At 52.6% G+C, this 8,519-nt stretch overlaps 1 long non-coding RNA gene across 2 annotated transcripts in view; it reads right to left on the bottom strand.

The window, feature by feature from the left end:
* Positions 1-212: 212 nt before the first annotated feature.
* LOC309606746 overlaps positions 213-8,519 on the bottom strand; it is a 37,062-nt gene continuing 28,755 nt past the window's right edge. Inside the window, exons 2-4 of one of the 2 annotated variants that reach the window (XR_014232035.1) lie at positions 3,893-4,146; positions 1,942-1,979; positions 213-1,582 (exon numbers count right to left, since the gene is read on the bottom strand). This is a non-coding gene — a long non-coding RNA (uncharacterized lncRNA). Of the gene's footprint in view, positions 1,583-1,941; positions 1,980-3,892; positions 6,483-8,519 lie in introns of those variants that run through there. The other variant, XR_014232036.1, reaches the window with a different exon arrangement.

The following is an 8,519-nucleotide window of genomic DNA, read 5'->3' as shown; positions in this document are numbered from 1 at the left end:
ATTCTTAAAAACAAAGAGAAAGCTCAGAGCCCTTGGCAGGCAAAGGGATCCAGCCAGAACATCATACTGTTTGTTTCGTTTCCACAGGATCTGTTTTTCCAGTTTCCTTCTATTTATGACAAGTGATACTGGTTTTCCAGTTATGGTAGTTAACAAACATCCCGCAGAAAATAAATTATTTAGAAGTCTGTTGACTGAAAGAAAAGCATGAATAAATAATAGTTTATTATTTATTAATAATAAACAAGGGAACTGAGGATGTGACAGAAGTCAGGAAGACATGTAAATGGTAGAAGTTTTTTTATATAAATTTATTTATTTTTGGCTGCCTTGGGTCTTCCTTGCGGTGCGCGGGCTTCTCATTGCGGTGGCTTCTCCTGTTGCGGAGCATGGGCTCTAGGCGCACGGGCTTCAGTAGTTGTGGCTCGCGGTCTCTAGAGCGCAGGCTCAGTAGTTGTGGCACACCAGCTTAGTTGCTCCGCGGCATGTGGGATCTTCCCGGACCAGGGCTCGAACCTGTGTCCCCTGCACTGGCAGGCAGATTCTTAACCACTGAGCAACCAGGGAAGTCCTAAATGATGGAATTTTGAAAAAACAGTGCTCTGAAGCAAGATGATGAACGCCTGCTGGGTCAGAAGCTCATTTTATTACTGTGTCTTTGTCTTGGGGTTTTTTTGGTGACTTGAACCTGGGCCTTGAAGATCTTGAAAACCTGGAACAAGTATTTCTGTATTAAATATGTACATGGCTTTTATCTGTGTGGCTATGCACTATTCTAAGTGCTTTACTAATATAATATCTCATTTCATCCTCACACCCTATGTGATCAGTACTACTGTCCCCATTTTACAGAGGAGGAAGCTGAGGCACAGTGAGGTTAGCTAACTGTCCAGAGGTCAGAGCTGGGATTTGAACCCAGTTTGGTTGGCTCCAGAGTCAGTGCTGTGAACTCTCATGGGGTCCTGGCTTCCTAGCCCTCATGCTCAGCAGCTCGATGTCAGCACAGCAATTTGATTCCCAGGTAGTCTTTTCAAAGGCGTTTTAGGACAGGGGGTGCTCTGCAGAAACGCAGGCCTTTCGCCAGGTCTTTGCCATGGCCGCCTGCCTCGGAGCCTCTTGGGGCTGCATCGTCCTTTACTACAGAGGTGCACTGGGGCCCCTGTGTTTTGGGGACTGAGGGAGACACGAAGGGTTTGGGGTGGAAATCCTCTCTTTAGACTACAGTCACTGCTCCCTTGGCTGGTGTCCCCTGGTCGGGGAAAGCTGACAGCGCTGAGAGTGGCCGTCATTGTCCTTCCAGGGCAGAGTTAGGGGAGTGCTGGTCGCTGAAGCATAAAATGGGCACCGGCAGGCTCCCCTCCAGGATGGGAGTGTTGGAGGATGTTCCGCCTTCCCACCGCAGGGGAGTGGACCAGGCGTCCGCTGGCCTGGGTCCTGAAGGTCACAGGAGGCGCTTTACCTCTGTCCTGCACGTCATCTACTGCGTCCTTCCCGGGAAGGCCAGTCTGGGGTCATTTCTCCTTCTTGAAACTTCTTCCACTACCAGATACCATCCAAGACATGGAGGACCGTGAGTGGGACCCTAGGGGGAAAAAGGGTCAAGGTCCTGGTGACAAAATCACGGGGCAAGGAAACTCCTTGGAGGTCACAGAGAAAGCCCAGAGGTGCTGGAGTCCCCGTGGACCAGGGAATCCTGTCCTCTGTCTCGGGACAGGCTCTGGGGGTTTAGCTCTTCCCCTGGAGTCCAGGTCGTGGTCTGCCCAGCATTGTAAGCCCTGGAGGGCTGCAGTCAGTGACCCAAGGCCACCGTGGGAGAGCAGACAGGGGGCCTCCGGTCATCTGTGCATCATGGGACCCACCTGTCCCTGGGCTACCCCCGAGTCTCAGAGCCTGTGCTGCATGTCCCCTGACCAGAAGCCCAGCCCCTGGAGCCGCATTTGCCTTTTGTATTCATCGTTCCAGAAGCAGGAAGCAGAACCCTCCAAGAGAAGAAGAGAATTATCAAGTCAACTGGTGTTTTTCCTCCTCCTGGGGCCTCACAGAGATCCAGATTCAAGCCTCCCCACCTCTGGAGACCCTGCCCAGAGGTAGCATGTCCCCAGCCCCCAATGTCCCTGAGGACAGGCCCTGGGGGGGAGCACTTGGCCTAAAGCCTCTTCTCTTGGCCACCTGTGCCCTGGATGCTTTGCTTCTCTTTGTGTTTCCACTGAGAGTCCGAGAGGCAGCCCACCTCGCGGCCACCTCCCTTGCCACGATTCCAGGTGAATATAACAGCCCACCTCCCCCACTTTCTTCATCTCTCAGGGCCCTCCTTGCCCACAGATTGGCCCTGGCCCTTGGCCTCGGGGCTGAGGAACTGTGATGTGCTAAAAAGAAATCAGGTTGTGGATGAGCAGAGCTCTCTAATGAGATGGGAAGCATCCCGAGTGCGAGGGCTGCTTCCTTCAGGCGCTGGTGCCACTGCCATCCTCGTCAGCATCACCCAGACAGGACATGACAAGCCCAGGGCCCCACTGCACTTCCATGAGTGAGGTGGACGGCGAGGCCCCGGTCCCAGGGAAGAGGCAGCGGCGCTTGCTTAAGTGAACCTGGGCCCGAAACCTACTTAGAGCAACTCCCACTCGCCTTCAGGGCCCCAGGATCCCACAAGGAGGGTCAGCCACCTTCTTTGTGCTTCCGTATCCCTGATCATTAGCATTTAGCACTGCCTTTATGTCTTTATCAAATATGTATATGGTGCTCACTTGTACTATGTCCAAGTCACTGTTCTAAGTGCTTTACTTATGGCCTCAACACGACCTACGGAAATGGAACTGCTATTAGAATTCCCATTTTGCAGAGAAGGAAACTGAGGCACAGAGAGGTTAAAGTCACTTGCCCAAAGTCACTGAACTGGGAAAAGGTAGAGCTCGATTCACACTGCAGAGCCCCCGTGTTCTTAACCACTGTGGGATGCACCTCTGTCCTAGCTGCCTTGCTTCGCCTCTGTTCCCCCAGACCAGAAGCTTTTTTTTCACCTTTACGTCCATAGTACAGGTTTCCCCCACTATCCAAAAGTAGAGCATTCCTATGAAACTATGAGATGCTGGGTGTAGTTCCTGGGGAAGGAACTTGGCAGGGCCACTCCCGCTGCCCAGGGTGCGGTACCGCCTCTGTAAGGGCTTGCTGCAGAACAAATACTGATCTCTATTTTCACTTTTTTCCGTAAAAGTGAAAGTCCTCTTCAGATTTCTTTCAATTAATGAAAACAGGTGCTAATGTAACTCTTTGTAAAAGTGAACTGGCGTAAAGTGAACTTTTGAAAAGTGGGGATACCTGTAATTGGCACAGTGCTCAGATCCTCAGAAAAGATTTGTGACTGAAATAATGGCCTAGGTGACTATATACTGCATGAGTCATGGTGGGAACTTAATGTGTAAACCCATCTCTATTCTTGGAGTTTAGACTTTCACCAAGTGTGTGTCATTTTTTCGTTATACCTCCTCAGCAGTCTAAACCACTCAGCTCAGAGATGTTTTCCCCTCTAATTTTTTTCTATTATTTCAAATCCTATGTTCAATGTTTTCTCCAACCTCTATTAGATGTCAAAAACCCTAACTTCCATGACTTGTAACTTTTGGTGAGTATTTTTCATCTCTTTGTCCTTTTGCACTGTATTCTGGGAAATTCCCTTATCAGGAACTCCCAGGTCACTGCATCCACTTCTCTGTTCAACCCGTTCATTGACAGTTTCAGAATTTGTCAGTCATGTTTGCAATTTCCAAAATGCTGAGAATGTTTCCTTTTCACAGCAGTCTGTTTTTAAAAAACAGATGTCCTCTTAAATTTCTCTGACAATATAAGCTATAATTACTTTAGATTTTTCTTCTGTTTACTGCATTACTTCACTTACCTCCTGAGTTGGTTCTTCTGTTTGTTGATCTGGCGTATCTCTCTCAGTGCACTGAAATTCCTAAGTGTCGGTGTTTCTTGGTTGTCCATTCATGTTTGAAGAAGTGGGGCATCTGGACAAAATCGTTGGTTGCTGGAACATCTTTCCTCAGGCCAAGTGGGAATTCCTGCCATGTAGCTGTGAGTGACATCTCTGACTGCAGGAGCCCTGGCCATGGTCCTTTGAGGTGGGGGCGAGCAGTCAAGTCCTGTAGCCTGGTGGAGCGAGTGGACATGAATTTCTGAATATAGGGCTCCACTCCGATGTGGTACCCTTACATTGCTGCGGTGCTGCCCTTGTTCTGTGGGCCTAGCCCCCAGTTTCTGAACCCCTTTTATCTGTACTTGAGGCTTTGACCCTGGGCAAACACTGGAGTTGGTGGCTAAGGGGAGGTAGGAAGAGGGGCTGGCATGACTACTTTGCTGATGCCCCTTCTGTTAATTACCCAGATGGTCTTCCTTTCCCCCCAACCTCCCACCTGGCGCTATTCCACTCCTGCAAAAGCTCCTCTTCTTCCTCCTGTGTGGGGTGGTGGGTCCCTCTGCCTGGGGGGGTCTCCTTGTCCGTCTGCCCCATGATCATTATATCTTACGTGTATTCCTTTCCTCCTTTGCCTTTTGTCATCTCTCTCAATCCACCTGAATTTGGGGAGGGGGAGATAAATGAGTGCTCTGCAGGTTATCTTGTACCCTACACCCACCTTCATACCCCGGGAAACCAGGTACAGAGCTCAGGAGACCCAGGTGAAGCAGGGCCTCGGGGCCCCTGCATCCCCTGGGCGATGGCACCCAGCAGGTTCCTTAACGGCAGGCTCCGTAGCTGGGGAGGCCGTGGCTGAGTGAGGTCCCTCTGTAGCTGGGTTGACAATGAGGAGGAGAGTTTGGGGTCTACTTGCCACCGGGGGCAGAACGGGAAAGGGGGTGGGGAACACATGTCCCCAGGTGTCTGTCTCTATGGGCCCAGCGCTGGTGGGGGCAACAGGTTCCATTGCCCTGCCCTCTGTGCCGGCAGAGAATAAAGTTGGCGAGGCGGCACTCTGCAAACTTCCTGACAACGCTCCCTCCTTCACGCAGCAAACACCCAGCGTGCGCCTCCCGTGCACAGGCAGCCTTGGGCGCTGGAGAGTTTAAAGATGAGGTAAGGACTTCCCTGGTGACACAGTGGTTAAGAATCCGCCTGCCAATGCAGGGGACACGGGTTCGAGCCCTGGTCAGGGAAGATCCCACATGCCGCGGAGCATCTAGGCCCGTGCGCCACAACTACTGAGCCTGCGCTCTAGAGCCCGTGAGCCGCAACTACTGAACCCACGTGCTGCAACTACTGAAGCCCGTGCGCCTAGAGCCTGTGCTCCACAACAAAAGAAGCCACTGCAATGAGAAGCCTGTGCACCGCAATGAAGAGCAGCCCCTGTTTGCCGCAACTAGAGAAAGCCTGCGCGCAGCAACGAAGACCCAATGCAGCCAAAAATAAATAAATTAATTAAAAAAAAAAAAAAAGATGAGGTAAGATCCCATTCCTGAAGAGATTATGTTTCGATGAGGAGGCAGTGGTGTGAATAACAACAAAGCCCCTCTTAGAAAGTCCCCTTGAGGAGGTGGAAGGGTTGGACCAGCTGGTGGCTGGTGGAGGAGAACGGTCTAAGCCAGCGCCCCTTGAACTTGAACAGGCACACAAATTCCTCGGGGATCTCGGTAAATGCAGATTCTGACCCGGGAGGTCTGGGTGGCGCGTGAGATTCTGCATTTCTACAAGTTCCTGGGTGATGCTGGTGCTGCCGGTCCGTGGACCACACTTTGAGTAGTAAGGGGAAAGGGAAGCCACAGCTTCCTGAGGCACCGTTGCTGCCATACTGTGGGTGATGTGCAGACCCCTGGGAACCCCACCAGGAGAAGAGTCCTGTGGTCTCTCGGGGAGGTGCTATGCCCACGCAGGCCTGAGTCTCAGTGCTGGGCCGGCCAGGCCGCAGGCCCTCCTACCTGGCATCTCACTGGCCAGGAATTCATGCCACCCCAGGGGGAAGGTGCTGGGGGTGGGTGTGCCCGGGTGGGACAGCGCCCATCAGCTTGGGGGCTTGGGCAGGTGGGACCCCCCTTCTTCAGAACATCAGGGGCTCTGGCTCTGTTCCAGGGTTGGAGGCTGGGTCAGACAAGGTCCTATAGGCATACATGTGTCTGGTTTCAGAGTTTGTCATCGGGTCCCCGTAAGTACAAAGTGAGGCCTGTGTGTGGAGCCAGCACACGTGGCGGGTGTCCAGGAACCCTTGGTTGTCTCGGGCCCGAGTGACTCAGCAGCCCGTGACATTGGCCAGGGGCCAGGACAGTGTGGGCCACCCTTGGAACCTAGCTGGGAAAACCCTCCCCAACCACGGAGCTTCGAGGGCCCCTTTCAAGGCAGAAGATGTGCGTGTGGGGAGAGCGACTGACCGGGGTTTGATAAATAAGCTTAAAGGTTAATCCAGCGTGTGACCAAGACAGGCTCACTCTGCGGGTCAAGAATATGCCCCGTTACCGAAAAGAGACACTTTAGAATTCTGAAGAACAGTACGTGCTATCAAGACCTTCAAAAGGGGCTTCCCTGGTGGCGCAGTGGTTGAGAATCTGCCTGCCGATGCAGGGGACACGGGTTCGAGCCCTGGTCTGGGAAGATCCCACATGCCACGGAGCGACTGGGCCCGTGAGCCACAACTGCTGAGCCTGCGCGTCTGGAGCCTGTGCTACACAATGGGAGAGGCCGCGACAGTGAGAGGCCCGCGCACCGCGATGAAGAGTGGCCCCCGCTCTCCGCAACTGGAGAAAGCCCTCGCACAGAAACGAAGACCCAACGCAGCCATAAATAAATAAATAAATAAAATTTAAAAAAAAAATTAAAAAAAAAAGACCTTCAAAAGGATTGTGCATGATGATACTTGTGTGGAGGGATGTTGCTGGATCCAGCAGGTCATTCTGCGGGTGGTTCGTATCGTTACCTCTTTAATAATTATTGAAACTACACTCTCACCATCCTCAGCCCAGGCGTGGTACAGGGCCTGGCAAAAGCCTCTTGCTGCTTTTCCTCTTTTTAGCCCCGTCTTGTCCAAGCCCATCCCCACACTGGCCAAGAAGATCTCTCAAAACTGTGAACACAAGTGGAGCTCTCTTTCTTGAAGCTGCTCATCACCCTCGGGGGCAGAGCCAGCCGGTGGGCTCTGTGCTCAGGGTCCCTACCTACTCTAGTCCTGTAGTCCTCCATCCCTACACATTCTTCTGGGGCCCAGACCCTCTCCTCCCACCTCTCCCCTCCCCCCGCCCCGCCCCCCCGCCTCAGGACCTTTGCACCTGCTGTTCTCCTTCCTCAAATACCCACCCCACCTCCCTCTCCCTGCCTCAGACCTGTGCCCTCTCTCGGTTCTTCCGGAGACCCCTCCCCAGCAGTTAATGTCTTCTGCTTTGTCCCGATGTGTGTCAGGTCCTGCTGACATTGTGTGATCAGACTATGTCGTGATGACTTTTTACCTCTGTCTCTCCACTGAACATACCTCCTTGCTGACTCAACCTGGGTCCCCAGGGCCCAGCATGGGGCCTGACACCTGGTAGGTGTTTAATATGTATTTGTGGAGCTGAAGTAATGATGAATTCTTTCACAGCCTTTGGGATCTGAGTCTTGGTAGGTGGAGGGAAATTGCTGGAAAAACATTTAAGAACCAAGTGGAATAAATAAATGTGTGTCTGAGTTTCCTAGGGTGCAGTAACCAAGCACCACAAACCAGGTGGCTAACAGCAGCAGACATTTATTCTCTCATGGTTCTGAAGGCCAGAAGTCCAAATTCAAGGTGTCCGCAGAGCCGTGCCCCTCCACAGGCTCTGGGGGACCATATCTCTGTGTGCCTTCCTGTTTCTGGGGGCTCCAGGTGCTCTTGGGCTTGTGGCCACATCACTCCAATCTCTGCCTCTGTTTTTACCTGACCTCCTTTTCTCCCTGTGCCTCTCCTCTGTGTGTCTGTTATAAGGTCACTTGTCATTGGATTTAAGGTAATCCAGGATGTTCTCATCTCTAGATCCTTCATCACATCTGCAAAGACCTTTTGGCCAAATAAGGTCACATCCCCAGGTTCTGGAGAGTAGGGTGTGGACACATCACTTTGGGGGCCACCATTCAGCCCCTTACAATGTGCAATGAGATGAATCCCAAGCCCTCTGAGACAAATGCGAGAGTGGGTCTCATAACAGCTGGGAGTGGGTCAGTCCAGGCGGGAAGAGCATGGGTGACCGGTGACTTCATGGTCATTCTCTGGTGGCTGCAGGCAGTGTGGAGAGAACCGAGCGGGGACACCTGGATCCTGGCTGCTGCCCCATCACCCCGCCACCCCGGGGCCAGCACTTTATGTCTCTGAGGCTCTTCTCTGTGGCAAGGTGAGGGGTGAGGACGCATCTCAGGATCCTTCTGTCTCTAAGTCTCTGTCCCTTTAGTCTATTGGCGAATGCACAGAGGGGAACCCCCAGCAGTAGACACCCGGAAGGAGTATGGGGTGGGGTTGGGAGTGGGGCTCACCCCCCTGTGGCATCCCCGTGAGGCTTGAGGGAATCACCCGACATCTCTGAGCCTCCTTTAT

This window comes from Balaenoptera borealis, assembly GCF_965194805.1.
Source record: "Balaenoptera borealis genome assembly, chromosome: 11".
NCBI lineage: Eukaryota > Metazoa > Chordata > Mammalia > Artiodactyla > Balaenopteridae > Balaenoptera > Balaenoptera borealis.
Note: the sequence above shows the minus strand (reverse complement) of the source record. Positions and strands in the feature narration are given on the sequence as shown.